This window comes from Labrus bergylta, chromosome 7 (assembly GCF_963930695.1).
Source record: "Labrus bergylta chromosome 7, fLabBer1.1, whole genome shotgun sequence".
Taxonomy (NCBI): Eukaryota; Metazoa; Chordata; class Actinopteri; order Labriformes; family Labridae; genus Labrus; species Labrus bergylta.
The window spans coordinates 25,761,097-25,778,822 of record NC_089201.1 but is presented as its reverse complement, the minus strand read 5'-3'; the positions used below and the strand labels follow the sequence as shown (position 1 = coordinate 25,778,822).

The 17,726-nt window shown below is 39.2% G+C and overlaps 1 protein-coding gene across 4 annotated transcripts in view; it reads right to left on the bottom strand.

Moving 5' to 3' along the window:
• The window catches only part of megf11 (multiple EGF-like-domains 11), a 77,317-nt gene that overhangs the window by 31,937 nt on the left and 27,654 nt on the right, over positions 1–17,726 (bottom strand). The window lies entirely within an intron of this gene.

The following is a 17,726-nucleotide window of genomic DNA, read 5'->3' as shown; positions in this document are numbered from 1 at the left end:
TTGTACCAACATCTTTGTTCCTTCTTTTTTTTTTTTTTTTTTTGTGCCCTTTTTTGACACATCTGAATTTTTCAAATTACGCTCCATGACCAGAATTAATATCGGCAAGTCCCCATTTCAAACCGGGATAAAGAGGATGGCTTTAAAATTCTACAATGATTATTTTTAAAAGGAACAATGAAAGAATTCTGCCTACAATTTAGCTGACATGAGGCTCTGTAATATTCTGCTCTTCAGTCAAAATGAGCTATTTGAAAGAGGAGTTATTCAATAAAAGCCTCACTCAACATTCAGCTATTCATCACTGCTCCCTGACTCAATGACGCAGACTAATAGAGTGAAAAGCAGACAGGACTGGTACCCGGGTCTACAGGGAAAGTGATGATTGTTGTGTAAAGTGGTGAATTTGCATTGAGTGATAAATGTCTCTCAGCTTTGTGAAACTTGCAGCAGTAAAAGCTGCCAATATGCTACCAGACAGGCCCCGCTGTCCCCAACATGTTCTGCTGACACCTATTACACCGTTATTTATTCACCCGCAGAAAACCTCAGGCACGACAAGTAAACAGTTTAGATACATCCCTGTGCGCTTGACGAATGATTTTCTAAATATACAGAAGAATCTGCCAATAGTCATGGGGGCAGTTTTGCTGAAATGGAATAACAGCATGCTGCAGATGGTGTTGCTGGGCGTGTCGTTTGTCCTGCACTAATTCATCTTAGCTGAGCCTTTGTGTGTTCATATTTCCTCTGAGGGGGAAAAAAACAGCACAGGAACAAGCCCACAACACCACACAAGAGACAATTCACTATAACGCACGGCATGCTCCCTCCTGATACCACCATGCAGTCGGATAAGAAGTAACAAGAACTGACTGTTGCCTATTTGGAAGCACCAAACTAATGAGTGAATAACTTAATTCTTTTAGGACTATGCATTACAGATTAAAAAGACTGGCCTGGTTGTTTATCCGAGGGAGGATCTGATCATTTGTCTAACTTCTATTGAGGATGTGAACCTGGATCAATACTAGCCCTGCAGATGCCAGACGGCGGCTCCTGTGCAGTTCAACTCTAACCGGGTTAACAGGACTGGTGGTCGACCAAGACAGACAAGGCCAGGTCATCTCACGCTTTGGTCTAAACAAGCACTTAAGAGTGATGCCATGTATAAAGCGCGGCCCTCTCTTTCTAATAAAACAAGCTATGTGGAGCGGCTGTGAGCGATGCCTTTGCATCGGTGCAGTAAACCAGTCACTTGTTCAACAGAACCTGACACGGCTCATGAAAGCTTCTGGATCAGCAAATTGTTACACAGCCCACTGCTCCTTCCAATTAATAATTTACCCTTCACCCCGTCCTGCAGAAAACAGACCCTACGCTATGTAGCCACAGGACAGCAACACAAAAGCAATCAAAGCCAAAGAGGACATTTATCTACAATACACACTGATACACACTGATTTGAGTACACATAAAGCCATGGTTGAACTGCATCACAGGCGTACTCACACACACAACAGAAAAGTCACGTGCAACAACAAAGTAGCTCAAAAACAATGTCAACCCGATACAATCGAATGTAGCACACTTAATTTACACACATTGATTCCCTATTTTCAATTATTAATCTAATTAGGATGAAGTACAAAGTGCCATAGGGCAGCAGCAGTCAATGTGAGAGGGTGCAGAAACAGAGAGGAATACTGATGTTCATTCATAAAATAACAATAAGGGCAACCCCATCAGCATCGGGACAAAGTCAGAGAGTCCACTGGGCAATCTTTCATCAAAGTTTGCTGTTGAGTTGATGATGCAGCTGTGTGTCTGAAATATTCAGAATCTCTCTCCTCAGATGTTTTGAATTATAACCAGTGATGGATGATTCACACAGCTGTTGTATTACGATACAATTTTGAAATATTTGTTTAAATGTAACTTTATTATTTTATGATAATCACATTGATTAGATGTCACTTCTACATATCAGAGGCAAAGCTCTTTATCAAAGCTATAGTCAGGCTGAGACTCAGACCATTGTATTAGTTTCTAAATAAGATGCATTGTTATAAACATAACTGCAACGATATCAGTATATAAAGCAGTATAAGCCAAAACGCAACCATCTACAGTATTGTTTGTAATGCTTCAATTAGTTTCATCCATTAATGTCCCTTTGACAGAGGTCATTCGGCGTTATGAGTTCTTTAACCTTAAAGTCCCCATGAAACAGAACTTCAGGAGTATGTCGTGACGTATTACCTACTGAAACAGGATAGAACCAATCACAAGTTGGAAGGCGGGACATAACGCTGGGATGTATTTGATTGCATTGTTTACCTTTGAAAAAGCTTTATTATTGGTGTAAAATTTAGTAAGCACCCATGAGCAGCATGAGTCAGGAGACAGTTGAAACGTTTTACAGGAAGAGAAAAGTTCTTTTGATGAAAAAAAATAAACAATAATGCTTCAATGAAATATATCTGGCAGATAAATTAAAACTAACTAAAGAATCCCAGAATTAAAACCTGGAAATGTATTTGTCATTTCATGGGGACTTTGTACACTGAAATAAATGTTCTTTATCACATAATATTTCTAAAGCAGGACTCTTACTTGTAGGGGTGTATTAGTGAAGTGTGGTTTAACTACTTTGACTAGATTAAATGATCTGAATAATCCTGTTCAAGCATCTAAACTGGGTAGACATTTATACTTACAGGAGGAACATCCACTGACACTGAGAAAACCTGAGCCGATTTATATTTTAAATGGTTAAAAAAGGAATAAGAATACAAACATTAATTCTTCAGATTGAGATGAGACACTATGTAACAATCCGTCATCCCCCAGAGTTCAATTCAATGTGTGTTCTTTAACTTGCACTCTCTTGTTTCAGTGCTGCAGTGTGAGATGTTGTGATTGTTGTGCATCGAGTATCTAATCAAAGGACAGTGACTGATTCTGAAGTATGCTTTATTAATAAGACCCTAAACCAGAGAAATCTGCAGCCGTTACTTTATTCAACACGGTACCACTTTGTCCTCTGTTTGTATTTCCTTAACAGACAGGAGAGTTGCAGGAAACACTCAACCCAGCCGAATAAAAGAATCTGCGTAATCGTGAATATAACTGTATAACGAGTTTTTCATGCAACACTAAACATACAAGTTTGTTGCTCTCCAGACGGAGGAGGCAGAGGCAGTCACAGATGAATCTAGGACTCACTAGCAGGAATTGCGGACTTGAAACAGATTTTTTAAACCAGTTTGTTTTAACATCAACATGACATCAATTATCTATGTACGTGCCAGGGCTCCTGTGCTGAAAATAGCAGGTTACAAAAGCAGGTATTGTTTGGTGAATCACAAAACAAAACCACAAAAATTAAGTGCAGCATGTCACACTATACAGACAATAAAACAACAACCTGCAGCTGCAGAGCTCAATTCAGAGAAACACACTGCCCGATACATCCAATAGCACTTAAGATGAAAGCAGCTCATATTTCTTATACAGGTGACCATTGTGCATAAATTCTATTTTTGTTCAAAACCAGAACATAAAGGTTTTTAGATTTTTTTTTGAGTTTGAGTTCAATGATTCCCCCTGACCTGCCAGCAAACTGAATAAAGACACCAGCTTGTTTTAATAAACAAACAAACACTCACAAGAAGACTACATATTGAGTTAACAAACACAGAAATGTGATTTTGAGAATATGCGCCAGAACCATATACAACTAGAGAGAAGACTTGTGTTGTTGTTGTTGTTGTCTTTTGATATACGTACTGTAGGTTTGCAAATAATATTTCATTTTTTCTACTGTATTCTAACAATTACATTTTATTTATCATCTTTACTCACTTGCAAAATGCTAAATACAATTCATCCATCAATAACCCCTTCAATGTGGCATATACAGATCAGTCCTCAATGATCTCTAGGAAAAATGATTGCCCAGGTCAGTTCAAGAAAAAAAAAACAACCCTTATTGTCATGGCTCCATGTCCATGTTTTTCTTGACCTGAGCTTACCTCAGTATCAACTGTCTAAAGTCTTTCCAGTTTCAAACACTGTTAAACAATTAGGCTTGTAACACTGCTTTAAAAATGACCACTTTACTTACAGTGGACAGTTCAAATTCATGACAGGTAAATTGAGCTATAAGTGTGAATAGTTTTTAAGCAGGAAATTGTTTAAGGAGGGGAAAAACATGTGTCAAGAGCAATTTCTTAAATCCCTCCTGCAGCATAACTCGTGTCAAGCTGAATTCATCAGTTTGTTTCAGATGATTATTTCAGAACATTTTTGCTCACACGTTGAGCTGTTGATAGCCATTGCTTTGCTTTGCTGGCATAGCAAATGGAGCCAGTTGATTAAGCCATATTACAGCTTTTTAACATATACTGACTGTGACAGTTAAAACTGAAACAACACAGCTGGACTGAGCCGCTGATCTCTGTGAGGGAGTAAAATACAGACTCTCCACTTTTACCTCTGAAACAGGAAAGAGCAAGGGAGTTGTTATTAAGATTGGTGTGTCCAACTTTTATTTCTTAATAAAACTCCAACCGTCATAACTCAACGTGCAACATAAAGGGGGTAACTTTGAAGAATTAAGGGTACACACTGGATAATTATAATCCCCTTCATAATCCCTGGTTTGGTGGATTTGATTGAGAGTCACTTTGTTGTATAAGACAACTAATGACTTTCTTTAGATTTTGACAAACTACAAATAAAGAAACAATAAGGACTAGGGCTGGGAATCTTTGGGTGTCTCACGATTCGGTTTCAATTCTTGGGGTCACGATACGATTCAGAATCAATTTTCGATTCTAAACTATTCTGGATTAATGGATCCATGGATTCAAAGTCTATTTCTGAATTAGTACATACTTCAGGATCTACTCCTGTCTTCTGTGGGACTGGCAGAATTTCTTGTTGCTCTATTTGGCGTTCTTCTGAGTTAATGAGTTAGCCTAAGCACTTAGCAGGCAGTGACTGATTAGCCCAAAACAATAATAAGAATACAAATTAAAAATATGAATTGATTTTTGGAAGTCATGAATCTATTTTAAATCTTAGAAAAGAAGAATCTCGATTTTTTTCCCCCACCTCTAATAAGGACAGTATTACTAATAATGGGGAACAGATGGAGAAACTATATTTTAAGGGCACTAGGTGTATTTAGTAGAACCTGTTCTAAGGTAAATGTTAAATCCTAAAACAATTGTGGGATTTTAAAAGAAAAAATGTCATAATGTTTGACTGTTTGAATGATGAGTTTCTTTTTATACCAGGACCTGAAATACATCATGTTTCCATGTCACATTTTTCCACTGGATGTTCAAGAATACCAGTCACTAAATAAAAACAATCACAGTTGTATTTTCAGTCTCTCAATTTGATTATTGAATTACCTGAAGCTGTACCTGTGCAGTAACTAATAAAGGAATGAAATTGGAGTCAAAGACCAGAAGCACAGGGAGGTATATGAATGCTAATGCTGTGAAAGTTATTTTTCTGTTTGCATGTCTAGGTAAACACCGCTTGTCAGTTGTTTACTCAAACCAGTGATTTTATGTGTCAAACATGTCACAGGGTATTGATCCATCCCTCACTGTAATCACAAACATGATTTAGTGCAGATGGACAATCAGTGAGCCTATCCACCTACAAAATTAAGCCCAACAATACAGAAAGGTGTGTGTACACACAAACACGCGGATAATTGCTTTTTAATGATCTCACATTATGCAAATGTTCATCATGAAGCCATAAATCTTTGGATGACTTTCTACCTGCCTGACCACCACTAATACCAACAGACTGACGTGTTACTATTAACAAACTTAACTGTTTAAAAGTGAAGACTGGACTCTTGGTGATGTAAAAAAAAGCTTGAATCTGTCTGTTGAAATTATCGAACTGCAACCAAGAAGACAGCAATTTAAGAAATGTTCGTAAAACTCTAACTTAATCATTTCTCTAGACGTTGGCAAAGTGGGGTATAGCAGTGTGATTAATAAACTCATAGAATGGCACTGAATTCTGTGAAAGATTCAAATGTGTGAGAATAGGAAGTTTGAAAACCACAGCAGAGCGTAAAGCTCAATAAGGTAAGAAGAGCAGCAGCAACAGATAGACAGCCGCAGCAATATGAAAGGGCAGAAACGGCAAAACATCTCCAGCCTTTGATTAACACAGAGAAACTGTAGATTAAAGGTTTTTCCCTTTATACCGTCATCTCTCCAGGATAATGCAGATTCTTTGGAGACTTAAAAAGAGAGAGAGATAGGGCTGGAAAAAAAGGAAACAGGGAAATCCAGGGGTTCATCTCAAATGAACTGCTGGCTCTGAAAGCAGTGTTGTTCTTTCTCTCTCAGAAACTCGCTATAGGCCTATGAATTATTCCTCCCGATTCTCAAAGTCAAAGTGAAGCAGAAAGTATACAACAGCAACTTAGGGAGCATTGTGTGTGTTTGTGTGTGTGTGTGTGTGAGAGAGAGAGAGAGAGAGAGAGAGAGAAAGAAAGAGAGAGAGGGTGTCTAAAAGGGACACAGAGATAGAGATGCAGGGAGAGAGAGATACTGTAAAAGTAAAGAGGCAGCTAAGAAATGAATCGAGCCATCTGGGAGGAGCAGAAGGTTCTAGCACCTGCCAGCGTGGGGCATAAATCCTAAATCTTCCCTCCACATGACATTTACTATGAGTGACAGAACAGCGGGTTCAAATATTTAAAACATGCACAATGATAGATTGAATCACTGGTCCCTTTTGATTAAAGCTGAAGTTGTTTTGTTTTAAAGGACAAACCCAAACATTTCCATCCAAAATCTTATTTCTGATTAGAGGCAAGGACCAGTATTGATCCACAGACCTCTTTTTTTTTTTTTTTTGTTCTTTGGTGGAGGGCGATTTTGTCATTCATACTACAGTACACCTAACCTGAAATAGAAGTGAGTCCCAGGAACATGTCCCAGAATCATAATACAAGCCAATGTTCAAAGTGCGAGGCTGAGCGAATCACATGGTGTCAAGTTTCTTTGCAAATCTAATTTCTCAGGGGGGCGGGACTCATCACTTTGAGGATGCCTGAACCTGTACGTCAGCATTTTCCGTCTTTTATCCATCTAAACTCAACTGAAAGGTCTTAATGAAGCGTACGCTACAGGACATGATGAACTCCTATCGGTCTGCTGTTCTGCTCACACTTCAAATCTGTCGGCCGGCGACACGTGCTCGTCTGCGCCCAGCAAAAAGACAATTTCAGTGGCACTGACCTTGATCTTAGCAGAGTTACTTCAAATAATATATATCGTGCCACGCCGTTAAGTTATCATTTCATTGCATGTTCCTGCAACTGCATGTTGGCTGTGCACAGGGCACCATGTCGGTTGTTTATATTGGGTTATTTTTTAGTTGAACTACTCCTTTTGGATCAGTTTCTGCATAACACAGATTGGATCCTCATGAATGCACCTCTGTGTTTGGTCACGATTACATTCCCTCTAAAAATTTCCTCTGATCTTTATCGTCCGAATGCCCTTTTTGTCCATTTTAAGATCCCGAGCTACAGCTCTTTGTTCCACTTAGTGCGCCCGAGCTATGCGATAGCGTCTCTGTCTGTCTTGTCCTTTTCCCTTTTTTCCTCTGTGAAAAAAAGCCACCAATCTAATTGAATTTGTGGGCTTTTAATGTCTGCATTACCCTAATCAGAGAAAAAGAGAGTAAAGTTGTTTATCTCGACCTTGGTAGAATTAGCAGAGGGTATTTGTGGAGATGTTAATGCTTTGAAAGAAAGAAGCAGAAACTATTCTGCAAGATCTTAACCTGTGTTTATATTGATCAGCAAGTTAAAGATGCTTTCAGACACTGATGTGCACTCCGGCCTCGGGGAGAAGAAATGTTCTGGAGACAAAATGCTGTAAAGTCTCACTAAAGATACCCAACTCCCTCCTGTGATTCTCCTTCAAAGACCGAAGTTCTGTCTTCTAGATAAAACAATGCAACTGTGTGCAAATAAATTTTGTATGAGCTGACCTAGCTTCCAAGTCTTTTTCTGCTATTGTGACTGTATAATAGGGCTGCAGTTAAAGTAAAGTCCAAGCTAACGCACACAAACAACATGCAATATAACCTTCTGAGAGGGTGGCACTACTGCAGGCGAGGCAGAACACAGTGGAATGCAAAATACAACCCCAAATACCCTGGGGCCCGGAGGCAAATTTGATTAAAAGTTTGTTTTTCTTCACTCTCAACAAACGGAGGAGCTCGTCGATGCGGCACTGACAGTTAATTGGACTTGGCAGGGCCACGGGTTCATTCGTCAGCATTGTGTGGGGCTTGCCTAGGAGGAGCAGGACAATCGATGTCCCTCAGGACGGACTGTAATCACTGCAACACTCCAATGAAGTCCAGGGTTAAACATCAGGAGATTGCAGGTGCACCAGAGGATCTGAGAAAGACTGCTAATATGCTCCTGCTGCTCCCAAAGCAAGCCAAGGACACTGCAACAGAGCACCCAAAGGACTCTGATGATCCCTGTGAGCAGAGTTACATCTCGAGCTTATATTATGACCAAATGATCATGAGAGGCGATCCTGGTGTCAGTATAAATAAAAGATTATACGAAACTCTGCATGGCGTAGTCTAGATCAGTGTTTCTGAAGCTCACGACATGTTCGATTTTGAAGCAGAAAGATTAAGATTCAAAATATTCTGTTTGATCATTCTAAATGAAAGGGAAAAAAAATACACTTTTGTTGAACTCTACACGTGACTGGTTCATAACATGGACGTACGTTACGTTAATTTAATTCAGAGCACTAGCAGACTCAGGATGTTCATCAGCAGTGGTGAGCTGGCGGCCATTTTGGTTTGTTTGAAAATGCCTGATCAGCATGTATGTTTGTTTTACACTGTGGGGGGTGCATGTGTGCAGATGTTCTTATTTGGCTTCAGATTGGAGGTTTCACACAGAGTCGTTGGGGGCTCAGAAATAAGGTTGCAAAAGATGGTTTATAATAGGGGTCCTAAGACGCTAACTAGACTCTTCTCCTCTGTCGCCCCCCGGTGGTGGAACCAACTTCAAAACTCCATTTGATGGTTTTTATATTTTTTATATTATTATTATATTATTGATGATGATGATGATGATGATGATGATGATGATGATAGTAATGACAATGATTTGTTTAATAAGAACAATTTTAAGATGGTTTCTATACTGATCAGAGCTCTCAAGAACTGCCGTCAATGTTGTGCTTTGCCTCTGTGCAATGCCTGTCAGCACCTGTGTGTCCAATCGGACTCAAAGCTGACCGTTTGCTCTTAGTTTCCTCTTTTCTAGATCCTTGCTTGTGTTGTTCTTACTCTCTGATGTCCGTCACTTTGGATTAAAGTGTCTTCTAAGTGAATTGTAGAATTTTAATAGGGGTGGGACAAAATTTAGATACAGAAATATATCGTCATCCTGACTCGTGTGATACAATGTTCACACCACGTGTGTCTTATATTGTGTGTGAATAGAAAAAAAATGAGGCACTCTTCATAGATAGCTCTGCCTCTTTGACTATTTTTAGCACTACCTCATGAACCCTCACAGTGGCACTTATGACATTAATGAGGGTAACTCCTTGTTTAATTGGCCAGAGAAGGAGTTGACAGCAGGGTAATAGTAGAAAAGGACATCGGGGTAAAAAAAAACAAAGGATGAAGTGTGAAAAGAGGGGAAACTGACACTAACTTGCAGAGAATAAGTACATCAATCCAGCACTGCACTTTTCAGAGGCATTTTACATTCTTAGTCAACCAGATACTGTGATGTATCATTATATGGAATATTACAGAATCACTGTTTTGTGAAATTACCGTTACCCTGGGCCGCGTTATGCGCATCATATTGTATTGTGAGTTTCCTTGCAAATTCCAAGTCTAGTTAATGAAGGAAAAAAAAATGTCTTCAACACAAATAAGGTCTTTTGTTTCAGTCTCTCCGCTGTAAAATAATGAGTGGTTTTATCTCTTCAGGCCTCTAAAAAATGTTTAACAAGAAGACTACTTTAAAGGGTCACAAGCTCAAGAGGACATGCCATCAGTCAAAATAGATATATATTCATATGTAATACATTATATATGGTATAGGCATTACAGTGAAGACTGGAAGGAATGACTTGGCACTACTGGAGTTACACAACACTGATCGGTGTATTATCACACCCTGTCAGTCTAAATCATTGGTAAGAAATTCTGTTTTCCACGCACTGAACTCTAGAAAGGTCATCGAAAGCAATGATCGATAAAAGTCCAATGAAACAAACTTCATAAAAACAGCAATGGACCACAAAATCAAGTGCGACTTATAGACTGTGAAATGAGCCTTAAACAGCTTTGTTCTACATTAGTATTCAGGAGATATCTTATCTCTCTAAACTGTTATCATAGCATTTCAGCTATTTTAGACACAATGACCTTCTCTTAAGGACAGGAGATAAGGCTTTTTAATGTCCTTATTAAATCAAGCCATCTATGCAGACTCTCAGAGATGGGTGGTGTGTTCCGGTAGCTCGTAACTCCCTCTCTCTTCCTAACTAATAAGCATCATGGTGATAATGACCAAGGGGACCGGATGTTGTATCTGCTCTGTTCGAAATTACTCTATCACCCTAACCATCACCATGACATGTCGGGAAAATCCACCTGATTTTTTTCACTGAGGTTGTATGTAGGTAAAGAAAGCATAGAAAGTCACACACACATAGATTTTAGGCAGTCTCCCAAAGGTAATGGAGCAGGGAGCCCTTGGGGAACAATAAATCCTGCTTAATGGGATGGTACAAAAAATCGTCAGAGCCGGGCAAAGTCAATCTGCATACTTGGCCAATGAGGCTTATATGTACAGGAAATGTTAAAGGGACGTGTGTGGGAGAGGTTGTGTAATGTACAAATCTCTTCAAAAGGTTGTAGAGGTTGATTTCAGTGGGAATATTTGAATGATATTTAATTCATGATCAACATATCGTTATATGTGTATTTGAGTGTGTGACTACCTTCAGCTGCAGTGCCTGTACCACAATTCATTGGATGGACTTACCATCAGTCAGTCTCAGTCTCGGCACAGTGATTTACATCACACATAAGTCATTTGAGGAAACATGTGAGGAAAAATCTGAGGGGCAAGCTGCCACATTTTTAAACATCGTTGTCAGAGCCTGGATCATCCACACAGTTCAGTCTGTTCAGCAAACATCAGGGCACATTGCTAAACTGCATATATATATATATTTTAAGTGCATATAACCAGTCCTTTCCTAAGTTCTAATTTAATACTAGTCCAAGGGGGTTGCACCTTTAAAAATTTAATTGAGCCTATGTCAGGCTAATTTAAGCCCTTTAATTTGCACAGTGTGTTGCTATCACTGGGTATCTTTAGAGTAGTTAAATTGACATAAAGGGCAAAAACACAAAGAGAAGGTTAGTGGTTACTGATGATGAAACTTTAAATACTAGAGTGAATTCACTGAAAAAGAAGCTTGGCAGCCTGAAGCTGCGCTGTTCTCTGTTAGAGTGAAGTCCAAAAAACACACCTGCAATTAAAGGTGCTGCCAAAGAGAACAGAACTGAGATGACTTGTGTGAGTGCATTTTTTTAAAGCAGTGAATACTTGAGAAGACCATGAATGAGTTGCTAGAGATCTTATGTAGAGCAGTCCAGAAAAGAGATATCAACTGCATAATCAGGAAGTCATTGAGCGTAAAATAAATCAACTTTTGTGTTTGTTCGGCGCCAAACAAATAAACATTTTTTTTTTAGCTTTAGTTACCAAAATATGGCATCAATAATCTAGATGATGGATTGTTTGCATTCACATTTAAAATCCTGTCTATCTACTATTTCACTATTTTTGATGGCAAATGATTGCGTTTCTTAAGCCTGGGGACTGGAAAAGCTTAAAGCTGGTTTCCCAAGATTCAGACAGCTTTACATCCCAACCAGTTAAGGACAGATCAATCACAACCATTTGTTAATCATGGGGCAGGTTTAAGCACATTTGAGGCCTTTTCAGAGGCACACAAATTGGCTTCTGCTTATGTGGAACATTCTGTACCAACTTAAACCAATTGGAAGGTTGTTCAATTTACATACAATGGTTAGAGTTAGCTACTAAATCACGTCAGGACAAAGTTCTGGGTATATTGTTGAATTAAAGACCAAATATATTATAGAGATGCACCGATCCATTTTTTCTCAGTTCCAATTCCGATTCCAAATCACCGATACTGATTCCCATCTCTAAAAAATTATTTGATGGAAAACGCTACCTAGCCTAGCAGCTAACTGCTACTTCATACGTTTCTTGCTGCAAGTCTACAGGCATTTTGATCTGCTGAAAATAAACTGGCTAGGGAGTCATTTAAATTTGTGAACTTGCTGGGTGCAAGGTTAAAGTTTTGGTTTGGTTTGGTTAAACCAACTGTACATCAAACAACAGCAGCAGGAATTGCCTACATGTGTTGTCTGGGATCCTGTTTTGTTTTTCCGTGTAATGTCCAAAGAGCAATGCCGTATAGCACTACCAGAGGTCAAAAACGTAATTACACTTGTGAATCAGTCATTTAGTATTAGCGTAACATTTGCAGGTGTATGGTGTTGTTTGGGAGAATACCCAGTTAAAATTATCCTTTAGTCTATTCAGAAATTAAACCATTAAATCTTGTATTAAATTGTGTAAATATTTAATGAGAAATAAACTCTTATTAAAAATTCCTTTTTGTGATGAGACCTACTTTTAAGAGGTTATGTATGAAGCACAAGTTCAGACTTTACAACTGCATGGAAACTTTACCTTCTCCTTTGGGTCAATTAAACCAGCACAGTGTCTGATACCAACATTAAGCCTAGCTTGACTTTTGTTGGACTTCAGCAACTTGCCAGACGATGTTGCAATGACTGCTGCCAGCAAAAGCTCAGCCAGGCTCAACAACTTCAAACAAACCAGTCAGTTACGTTATAGCATGTGTTCTTTTTGGTATTTAAAAAAAATGAGAGATTTAAAATGACGTCACAGTGTATTTTAATGTGCAAGACATTGAAAAGCCTTCAGCTCATTAAGACTCTAAAATTCAAATAGGTCCCCTGAATCACTTTATTTGGTCCTTTGAAAACAACATAATCTCTTCAGACCATAAAGGTCTTAATAACTATTGTTTTTGGGATCCAACTATAAACACTAATAATTAAGTTTTAACTGAGGTAGACCTACTTAGTTTTATTTGAGTATGAAACTGTCTGAATTTAATAGTATGCTCTCTCTATGAGCTTCAAAAGCAAACCAGACCATCACCGAAATGATTGACTGCTCCTTTATAGTTATTTTTAATTCTTGTCACCACAGTCAGCAGGACGGATCCACACAAAGCCATTCATGGAACACTGTTGGAAAGCTTTTGCTTACATTTCCCGTTACAATAACTCACAGCAAGTAGTGATTCCATTGAAAAGGAAGAAGGAAGGGATTTTTTTTGGGAAGAATACTACACAATGTAAAGGCCATGATCAAGCATGAGGTAGAAGATAGAGAATATAATAAAGGGAAGAGAGGTGTGTATAGGCCTATGTGTATTTTATCCATGAAATGTGACGGGGGACGAGGCTGTGTACAGTCCATTAAGGACATTGTGGGCATTATTGCAAAACAAGTAACAACTGTGATCTTCTTACAGAGCTGCATCTTTCTGTTGCTGTATTATGATGAAGAAATGAGAAGCATTATTTTTGATTAGGCTGTGGTTACTAGAACAAATCAACCAAATCTGTTATTTGGAAAGATACAGAAAGTTTATCATTGTTACTTACAAAGTCAACTTACTTCTGTTCATCTTGCAAATGGCCGTGTCTAAAAAAGAAAATATTATCCATACAAATGAAAGTATTTATCCCCCTTCCAAAACAAATGCACTCAGTCACCAAATCAAGATCTTAACAACACCAGGCTTACAAGCCTTCGTCCTCCTGGGCTGCCAAACCCGAGGTAAAATGAAAGATCCTCTTAGATGCTCTAAGTTTGAACCGAAGAAAAACTAGCGCAACCAGCTTCACTTCATCAGGACGTTATGGAGTCAGACAAGACGTGATATCTCAATAAGAATGAACTCTGTGCTGTGGAGAAATAAATAACACTGTCACATACTTGGCAGTATCTAAACTGGCTGCAACACTCCCCGGGAGCCCAGTGAACTATACAAAAACAAAGCTCTGTCAAGGCAGGAGGGCGTCATGGATAAACACAAACAGACATACACATGCACACTTACAGCGTGCTAACTGTGTTGCACAAGGAGCCATGGATCGGTCCATCTCATGTCCCCTTGAGAAACACTGTTGCCTTGCTGCTTTGATCTTCCAAAATGAATGAGGCAGTTGGCATCGACTGTTACAAGAATCAAGGAACCCCTTTCAGAATAATAGAATATTTATAATTATCCAAAAATGTCTCTTTTACATGAAGGGGTAATGAGGAATTTAATGGATTAAGACTTTGTTTAAAGGGTGCCAGGCAGATCAAATCTAATTTTTCAGGTTTTTTTTCTTGCTGATATGTGGCAACAAATAGCATGACCTCACACTGATGTCGACCGTCAAAAAAGCACACAAACATGTTCTATACACCACAGGCACAAGTATTGAACTGTCCATCTGTAACAAGTGAAGGGTGTGAGGTTGTGACAAAAAAAGTGAAAAGGCAGAGTTATCTGTGTGTGCAGCTCTGTCCTGTTTAATGTACTTCACAGTCTCTTGGTCTTTGACAGCGATGCATGTCAATGTCCTGCTGCTGTGGGATTGGAGAGGAACCATCTGGCACAGATGCACTTTTGAGAATAATGTGTAAATACTGTCGACGGGTGCCAGAGGGAGTCCTCACCAGGGTGTTTTTCATGCCAAAATGAAGTCGAAACTTTTTAGTTCTGCTCTGGTTAAGCATTCATGTAGCATCAGGGCTGCTTGGTTGTAGCGTTATCTGCAATTAAATGAACTAACAAAACTTACCGTCTGCTTGACCCAGCCTCAATTCTTATTCTAATGCAATGAATTCAATATCTAATAAAACCATTACTAATTAAAAGCATTAATAATGAATAATCTTTCTGTTTTAGTTGATAATATACATAAAATAAGCAGCATGTGACCCCCTGTCTGGTGTAATATTCCATAAACAAGTGTTCATGGGCCACATTCATCAATTAACCATGTGTAAAGCACCCGCAGCAGTGGCTGCCTTCCCATTTGAATACATAAGGGCGGAATATGTTACCTCATGGACCGCAGCTGACCAACCACATTAGATTTGGCTATTAAGTGTGATAGATTTCTCCTTAGAACACAAAGGATGCTGCATGGTAAACAAAGCTAAACTACTCTTTGGACTTTTTAGATAAGGATCTGGGTAGCATTGACTTTAAGAAAGGTCTTCACAGGCATGTACACTTTATCACCACTATAGGGAAAAACAGACTCCAGTAAAAAGCAGAGAGGAGGAAGAGTCAAAGCTCTTTCTCAAAGCATATTTCTTCTTTCTGGGAACATATCATTATCTGACTGAAGCACATGAAATCGATGATAGTGCTTCAGTGCACCCAATATTTCAGCAGTGATGGCAGTCATGCTTAAAGACACCTTAAATAGACCTTGTACATACATCTATCTTTGAAATTCTCTGTCTTTGAAAGCTGTTATTACTGTAGCAATCAGAGACGCTGTATGTCAGACTCATATAGAGGGATTAAATCACAAGTGGTAAAAAGTAAGCAGCGATGAATGCAAAGACACTGGGTCATTTCTTTTCATTTGCAAAAGAAAAACAAACTTTTAAACCCAAGAAAATAATAATATTCTGCAAATAAAAGATTTCCAATACCATCTCCTGCTTCTTTTTACAGCAACAGACATTTGTTGCAAACTACACACACTAATATCACTACTTTGGCCGAACCTAGCATCTAACTTTAGTGACTGAAATGACTAAAGACAAACTGTTCAGTCCCATAAGCAGAGCCCGGTCCATCCTAACTGCTTATGAAAAAAAAATGCTCACTCTGTTTTATTAAGTCTAATGTTTGTTTACTTACACGGTGAAAATCAGACTGAGGGAAATATTTTCAAGACAACAAGTTCTGTTTAAAAAAAAGTATTCGCATTGGCAGAAAAAGAGAAGGAAACAGTTCATTTCCATATACAGAGAAAAGAAGACAAAGCAGCAGAAACACAAGCACAACAGAAGAAATAGACAAAAAAAAAAACACAAAGTTGAAGGTACAGGTCGTCTTAAAGCCCTGACCTTGGCATCATGAGATAAAATAATATCATTGCATGTGATCAGAGAAACATGTTCAACACCATGTTCACAAACACAACACACAAGCATTAGAGAGACATCACATCAACCAACATCAACAATTAATCATTCATCGCTCTTATGGGAAAACAAAGCCTCGCCTCAGAATGCTCCAAATCCACATGTGAAAGAAGGAGGACGAACAACATTTGCAAATAACTGTCAACAGCAAACATCCTGCTTTTCCCTGTTTTATCTGTTGTCCACGTCTACCAGTGTGTCCTTGAGATGAATCTTAGGCACCCCAGGACTGCAGATGGGTCACAGAGCAGGTCTGATCTCAGTGGGACCATCGCCTCAGGCCGGGGAAAAGGATGAAATGTTTTCTGGCTACAGCAGGTGGACACCAGCGGGGGGAAAAACAGACGATGTCTTCGCTGCATCCAACACTGAATCCCCTCCACACACCACCACAACCTTATCGCTTTCTCTTCTCTGGCCACAAACAGTCCAAATCTTTTATTTTCACCACCTGACCCATATACAAAACTGCTTCCTGGTGGGTGCTGCTCCAGAAACGAGGTCCAAGCCTTTGATCGAGCTCCAGATCGGTGTCTGAAAGGCTGTCACTTCAGCTTTAGGTTGCTCTGCAGCCCACAGCAGCTCCTCATCTCAGCGACACACTTTTTTCAAATCACATTCACATCCTTCATCATGTGACCAGCTCATTCTACCCTTCTCTGCAGCCATCGTGTCAGGGAATTAGCTTTTATATGCGAGAACAAATACTTCAACTCAAACAGGATGGCTGTAAAATTAGTAGCGAATAAACCATAGCAAAGATAGATAGATGTACCACAGTTAAGCCCATTATAATGACAGCAGCATCCACGTACAGAGAGACAAGTTCCCTTCACCTTTTTGAGCTGGTTGAAAGTTAAATTTACAGTAAAAGACAAAAAAACATGCTGAACCATTTACAAGAAGGAAAAAAAGGGGGCAGATTTAATTTAAAAATTGGCACGCATTCCTCATTTCTACAGATGAAAGCTCGTAAATGAAAAAGCCTGGAATCATGCCTGGTATGGAAATCTTAAGTTATGAATAATGCCTCTGTCTCAATCATCAAGTCTGTTTTAATAAGGTGGATCAGCCCAGCACCTGCAAGGCTGGTAGGCACACACGGCTGCACTTCTAACCAACCGGGAGTGGGACAAGAGTCCCTGAGGGCCCTGAACCTCACATCATCCATGTTAGACCCTCACCAGTTTTGAAGGAGTTTACAACAGCAAACAGCTCCTGTTTGTCATCTAAGCCCATGAATCCACCTCCACTGGGCCGACGCTGCACTGAGAGCAGCTGATTTACACACGGTTGCTAATCAGGG